Source organism: Bos javanicus, chromosome 5 (assembly GCF_032452875.1).
Source record: "Bos javanicus breed banteng chromosome 5, ARS-OSU_banteng_1.0, whole genome shotgun sequence".
In the NCBI taxonomy this organism is placed as follows: domain Eukaryota; kingdom Metazoa; phylum Chordata; class Mammalia; order Artiodactyla; family Bovidae; genus Bos; species Bos javanicus.
The window spans coordinates 110,555,247-110,562,781 of record NC_083872.1 but is presented as its reverse complement, the minus strand read 5'-3'; positions in this window follow the sequence as shown (position 1 = coordinate 110,562,781).

Below are 7,535 nucleotides of genomic sequence, written 5' to 3'. Positions count from 1 at the left end.
CACTCGCATGTCGGGCAGTAGGTCTCACTGCCGGCCTGGGGGCCTCGGTTCTCCTCCATTGGCCTCTCCTCCTTCAACAGGCTACACCAGATCACTTCACGGAGTCTTGGGGCAGCAGTCGAAGAGGGTGAAGGCAGCAGCTGCAAGGTCTCTTGAGTCTAATCTTGAACTTGTATAACGTCACTTCCGTGGCATTTTATTCGCTAATCCAGGTCACGATTCAAAGGGTAGGAAGTTGACTCCGTCCTCTGGGAGCACGGTCAAGTCCCTTGGCAAAAGGCATACACACCAGGTGGACCTGTGACCATCCCTGCTAGTCTATCCCAGAATCTTTGAGTTGTATGTGCCAACTGTGTGCCCAACATTCGGGGTACAAGGAAGCAGAGGGCACCCTCCTTGTTCCCAGGAATCTGCTACACAGATGCCCATCCTCTCAGGAAACACAGGGAACCGGAGGCAGGCTCAGCTGCTGTCAAGGGCGGTTGGCTGCTTTGTGAAGGGCCACATTTCATGTTGGCCGTTTGGGTAAATCGTGGTGCATTCCACGTGCTTTAACAGTTTAAGAAAACACCCTGGGGCCTCTTTCCTAGAAAAGGGGGCCAAGCGCCCAGAGCTCGTCACAATGTCTCTTATTACCTGCATAACACCTTTCGAGGTAGGTGGGGCAAGGATTTGGTCTCAGAGAGGAAATGGAGGCCCAGAGAACTAAGGGGCTGCTCTGAACCAAGGTGAGACCTGTCAGAGGCCCAGGAGCCAGCTTCCCCTTCACTCCCATTCTTCCTGAGGTCCGGGCTAAGAGAGGGTGGAAGGGGCTTCCTCTCTTCCTCCTTTGTCCCTATCCAGATTTCCCAGAGTGCACCCATGACCTTTGGGGGCCTTGAAGGGGCCTACAGGGACCACTCAGCCAGACACAAGTGCGACTGCTCGCCTGCCCATGTTCTCAGAAGGGCCCTTAGGTGGGCGCACCCCAGGGTCTCGCTCCCTGACCCCAGCGACATCCCTCCATCCAGCCCTGCAGGCCCGGGCGAGGACTCACTGACCTCATCCCCTCCTGCCTGCTTCATTTCAATGATGCTCTGGCACCCAGGGCAGCCAGCAGTAACTAAAGAGGACCTCAGACTCAGGTACCTTCCGCCTGGAACACAGGGTAGAGGTCATCTGGCCCTGCTCCCATAAGGACCAGGGGGACAGAGTGTGCAGTCCACCCTAAGCGGGCCTCCCATCCAGAGCGATAGGGGGCACTTCAAGATCCCTCCTAAACACCCTCCTCGTCACTGGTTGGCCACTTCGCTCAGACGCTCGTGACAGCGGCTCCTTAAGAAAGGCCCCTGTAGCTGTTGAGATGTGCATGTGATACAGGGTAGGCAAGTTTTGACGAGAGCCCGCAGCAAGGACTTTCGGGGGTATCAAAGTGGAGGACATGGGGTGGGGAGCACAGGGACTCGGGGGGGGCGTCGGGGCGCGCAGCGGAGCCAGCCCAGAGCTCAGAGGCGAGCACACAGCTGCAGGGAGGCTCCAAGGCTGCAAGCCTGCTGCTCCATCGGTGCTGACTCACCTTGGCTCTCCCACCTGCTCCCTTCACAGCCCTCCCACCTGCCTTCCCCTCCCCTGCTCCCCAGCAAGCAGCTCCTCTGATCTCTCGCTTCACTCCCAGCTCCTGGCGGCCCTGAAATGGGGGTGGGGGGAGATCGCTGAATCTGGGGGTGTAAGAACATTAGCTATCACAAGCTTGTAGTCACAGAAGGGGCCTTGGAGGCGCCGTCAAGCCCTTCCTTAGCTCCTGCCCCTCTCTCTCTCCTGTGGAGCCAGAGAGTGGGGACCCTGCCTCTCCCCTGTCTACCCTTCTTCAGTCACAGCCCTGGGAGAAAGGGGAACCAAGGTGGCGGCCAAGGCGTAAGAGGGTGCCACTCACGCAGCTGACAGCCGCCCGCATCCCAAATAAAAGCCCCACCACTGGGGCCTAATTCTTGTAGGTTCATCTTTGCTTGCTTCCTTCCTGCCAGCTTCCAAAAAAAAAAAAAAACCAACTCATTTTCCTTATGAACTCACACTGCTTAAAGAGAAATAGAAAAGAATCTAGAAGGCATTCAACTCAGCTGTTTGACCCCGTCAAATCCTCGCCCTATCTGTGTCAGGCCTTAGTTAGCTCCCGTGGCTGTGACCCTGGCCGCTTCTTCCTGGATCTGGCTTTTCTCACTGTAGCTTTTTCTGGTGTTTATTGGTATTGGTGGATTCTACACATTTTCCTTCTTCTTTTTTTTTTTAATACAGAGTCCTTGTGGCCCAGCACTGCTGAGAAAACCCCTAGCAGGGTGAGGGTGTAGCTGATGATACTGGTGGTTTTATTTATTTGTTTATTTATTATTTTGACTGCAATGCACAGTCTACAGGATCTTGGTTCCCTGACCAGGGATTGAACATTGGGCCTCAGCAGCGAAAGTGCAGAATCCTAACCACAGGGTGGTGTTGTTGTTCAGTCACTCAGTCATGTCTGACTCTTGGTGACCCCATGGACTGCACCACGCCAGGCCTCCCTGTTCATCACCAGCTCCTGGAGCTTGCTCAAACTCGTGGCCATCGAGTCGGTGATGCCATCCAACCATCTCATCCTCTGTCCCCATCTTCTGTCCTCAATCTTTCCCAGTCTCAGGGTCTTTTCCAATGAGTCAGTTCTTCGCATCAGGTGGTCAAAGTATTGGAGCTTCAGTTTCAGCATCAGTCCTTCCAGTGTATATACAGGGTTGATTTCCTTTAGGGTTGACTGGTTTGATCTCCTTGCAGTCCATGGGACTCTCAAGAGTCTTCTCCAACACTACAGTTCAAAAGCATCAATTCTTTGGTGCTCAGCCTTCATTATGGTCCAACCCTCACATTCATACAGGACTACCGGAAAAACCAGCTTTAACTATATGGACCTTTGTTGGCAAAGTGATGTCTCTGCTTTTTAATACTCTGTCTAGGTTGTCACAGCTTTTCTTCCAAGGCTCCCTTTCCCTCCTGTAAGTGGATGAATTCCAGTATTTCTCCAAGATACACAACGCTGTGATCAACATCTTTGTGCCTTTTTTTCGTTGGTTTTTTAACTTTTTTTTCCTTCTTGTGGCTGTTTGCTTAGGCTAAGCACTAACAGAATTCTGGACTGTGTTTGCCAGACTTTCTAAAAATGCAAACCCCCAGCACCTGAATCTTTCCACAAGGACAGTGTAGGGCTGGGGCTCCCAGGATTGGAAAGGGGAGGAGTTTCAAAACCAAGCCCCACCTCCACAAGCTCCTCAAGGAGCTCCCTGTGGACGGGGTGAGAGTAGATGTGGAAGACTGACTGGCAACGCACTCAGCGCTGGCACCGGGGCATGGAGCCGAGAGCTCTGGCATTGATGTCAATATTTATAAAGATCGTGAGTATGAGAACTAGGGGGTCCTAGCTTTGAATTCTGTCTCTACCAGTTACCAGCTGTGTGACTTTGGGCAAGTTGATTTATGTCTCTGAACCTGTTTCCTCATCTGTTAAAAAAGGCCATTCGTATCTATGTCACATGCTTTGCTGTTTGGATTAAATGAGATCTCATATGTGACCTGGTGGCTCAGAGGTTAGTGTCTGCCTGCAACGCGGGAGACCTGGGTGCGCTCCCTTGGTTGGGAAGATCCCCTGGAGAAGGAAATGGCATCCCACTCCAGTATTCTTGCCTGGAGAATCCCATGGACGGAGGAGCCTGGTGGGCTACAGTCCACGGGGTCGCAAAGAGTCGGACAGGACTGAGCGACTTCACTTTCACTTTCTTTTCACTTTCATATGTGACCAGGCCCCGAGTGGTCTTGGGCATATTATTGGATCCAAATCATGTGAACTGCTTTCCAGGCAGGATTTTGATGAGCTGACCACACGAGACACAGTTTGCAAAACTGACCTCTGAGCTTCCTGGCGGCCATGACTAAAGGGAAGCCTGATAGCTCATTTAGCTCTCAGTGTGTGAGGACTGGGAGGCTAGAGAAGGAGCTTGGGTTCTGACTTACCATGTGATCCTGGCTAATCTCTTCCATTTTCTGAAGCTCACTCCCCTCATCTTCACAGTTAAGACGCTGGACTTAATGACCTCCAGGGCCCTGACACATCTGACAACCTAGTGCTCTGTTCCGACATCCTTCAGGGCAGCTGGAGGTCTTGGGGACATGGTGGGGAAGGACAGAACTGACACTTGGCAAAACAGGGAGGACACCCAAGTCTAGTTTGGCCCCCTCCTCCAATTACTGGTAGCCTCCAGCACCCCCGCCCCCAAACTCACTCCACTCACTGCCTCAAATCTGTTATAAGATCCCCACATAAGCCCTTTGGGATCCCAGCCAGAGGCGTTTGCCCAGGTCCTGGCCATCAGCCCCAGCCGCTGCAGATTTCAGAGGTTCTGTGTCACTCATCTGTTTCTTCGTGGAACAAACATTTGTTGAGCACCTGCTGCGAGCAAGGAAGAGCCTGGTCTCGGAGAAAGGATTTAGCACTGAACCAAACAGGAAAGATGGAGCTGGGGCCTGGCCCCTTTCAGCCTTGGGCTGTGGCGCTGGAAGAGAGTTCTGGGCTGGGAGTCCTGGGGCCTCTGGCCTTGGCCCTGCCACCAATACCAAACGGGACCTTGGGCAATTCCCGACACTCCATGCTCAAGCTTGGGACACCAGCCAGGGAACCTTGGTTACAGTCGCCGTAGCTGTCCATTGCACGGCAGGTACCATAGCAACAGGGCAGGTAGGCCAGAGCCCCTGCTGGCTGAGAGCTGGCTTCAGCTCTAACAGTGCCTGCTGTGGGAAGGAAGCCAAGAGGGACCCCTGGTCCCCATGGACGGGGGGAGACAGGCCCAGGGAGGGGGGTTGAGATGCCATACAGAGAAGCAGGTGCAGAGCCCCAAATCCAGAATCAGACCCCTGACCCCCCACCTGTCACTAGGATTACCTCCTCCTGGGATGTGGCGTCCCTGGAATGAGGGTCTGGAGGCCAGCACCTGTGTCTCGTGCTTCCGGGACCTTCCTTGCCTGGCAGAGCAGAGATTCAGCTGGCTATCTCCCTTCCTCAACTCTTTCCAGGCTGTCGAAGCCTCTCCTTCCTCTCCTCCTCCTGGACCTCCCTGCCAATACCTGGGCCAAGGGACGTGGGAGAGGGTTCAGGGAGTGTGGACAGTTTGGAGGGCATATTTTACAGCGATCCGGGAGCAGCTGTGACAGCAGTGGGGGAGGTGGAGAGACACAGACAGAGAGCCAGTGACAGAGGCAGAGACGGAGAAACATGGGGATGGTGGGCGAGGGAGGTGGCCTGCGGGAGAACGGAGGTTCTGAGCAAGCCAGAGGGAGGCAGAGGGCAACTCAGACAGCCAAGCGGAGAGCCGCCCAGAGCAAGGGAGGCAGGGAGGCGCCAGCTCGGCAGGGAGACCCTCACTCAGTCAGAGTGGAGGGCAGGGATGTGTTGGGGGTGCAGATGGTGGCCTGCCCCACACATGAGGCCTGGTGGGTCTATGGGGAAGGAGCTGGATGCTCTGGGGCCCCAAGATGGACAAACCCCAGGCCTGCATCCAGCGAGGCAGAGAGGCCAGCAGAGAGCCCCTCCCCGAGGGGCGTTCTCAAGGAGAAGCCTCGGAGGGGCAGCTCCGTGGAAAAGGCCGAGGCAGCCTGACCAACAGAGCAGCTGATGAAGAGCCTGTGTACCAGTGAGGGGGCAGTTTGGGGTCCCCTGTATGGCTGGACTCCCTGCTGAGGCCCTACAGGGGCTGGACTATGAGGCCACTAAAACCCAAGCTGGAAATGACCAGAAGGCCAGAGGGGACAAAGAAACCCACTCCCAGCTGCTTCCGGGACACCAGTGCTGGGGACAGGCCTGGTGTCAACCCTCGCTTAGCAGCTGTGTGACCCCAGCCTCTTCCCTGACCGTCAAGACGGGGAACACGGATGCTGGTCCCTGAAGCCTGTAGGTGGGGTCGTGGCAACTCTGTTCCAGCCCCAGCCGTGAATCTGCCCCTCACACCCAGTGCACACACCCCCTTTACAACTTGAAGTTAATCTCAGCAACCCCTCACAATGAAATGCCCGTGCTTTACAGGTTACAGAGCCTCTTAACCTCTGATTTCTCATTTGACTGACACCCCCCCCCCCGCATCAGCCCTGGAAGGGCAATGCTGTTATTATCCCCATTCCACAGATGAAGAGGCTCAGGGAGGCCCTGTGTCTTACCTATGGTCACGCAGCAGCTCGGGGCTCCACCCAGGCTTTCTGGCCTCGCGGTGGATGGTGTTTCAGGCCCTGAGCCAAACACAGTGGACACCGGCTTAGAGGAGAGCGAGATGGGGCTGGGGCGTGGATGTGGGGGGAGTCAGCTACTTTGAGGAGTAGGCGGGGCTGCGCCAGGAGAGGAGGAGAGTTCAGCAGATGAAGGGGTCTCTCCCTGCAGGTCGTGGGGAGACCTGGGTGGTCTAGCAGCAGAGGAGTGAGAGGTGGGAGAGGCCTTTGGAGGCTGAATATGGCCGCCAGTGGGCCCGGGTGGGAAGCGGGCAGGGAGAAGGCACCGTAGACCCGGGCGGGCAGGGAGAAGGCACCACAGACCCGGGCGGGCAGGGAGGCAGCCCTGAGGGCACCCGGCCTCAGTACAGCCTGTGAGCTGCTGCTGGGGCCTCCGAAGGAAGCTGGCCAGGACAATGGGACCCGATGGGGCAGCTTTCTGGGCTCAGCAACGAGATGGGCAGGAACCCCAGGTGCTGCCAGAGGAGCCTCAGCAAGGGATGGGGGTGGGGGATGGCAGGACAGGTGACTGACGGGAAAATGGGAGGCATGGCATGCGTGGCTCCAGTCCTGTCCCCGACAGATGAGCCGGGAGAGGACATGCACAGCTGAGCACGGCAAGCGGCCAAGGTGGGAACCCGCGGTGAGGATGGACAGGACTATTTCTGGCCAGGTCTCTGCAGGGGAGATGGGGGTGAGAAAGGGCCCGCAATGGCCTTGCTGCCATCCCCCTTCCCAGCAACCAAGAACCCTGGCTGGGGGCAGGCGGGGGCACAGCCTTTGGCTCAGGAAGGCCCTGGCTCTCGGTGGCATCAGGAAGGAGCAGCAGAGAGGGCAGGGATGGGATCCGGCAGGCTTGGCGAGGGGCCAGCGGTGCCCCTTCCTCTCTGGGTTGTCCTGGCCCACCTGCTTGCCCTCCCTGGGCTTCATCTGTAAAAGCGACCTGATAATAACCATTCTGCCCATTCCTCTCTCCTTGGAGACAGGTGGGCCTGACCTGAAGGGCCAGAAATGGGTTTACAGGAAGTGGCAGAGGCTAGCAGAGGCTAGGCTTGGAAAAGCCCCTCCAGCGCCCCGCCAGGCTCCCTGTCAGCCTCCCTGGGAGACACGGACCTTGAGCCCGTCTCTTCAAATGGGCAGATGGGGAGACAGGCCAGGAGAGAAGGGACTTGCCCGTGTTGTGCTGTGTTGCGCAGTCACTCAGGGCAGCCCAGGCCTGAGCCTGCTCCTCAGATCTACCTGTGAAATGGGGGGTCACAGGGGCTTCCGTCCCCGGGGGCAGCTCA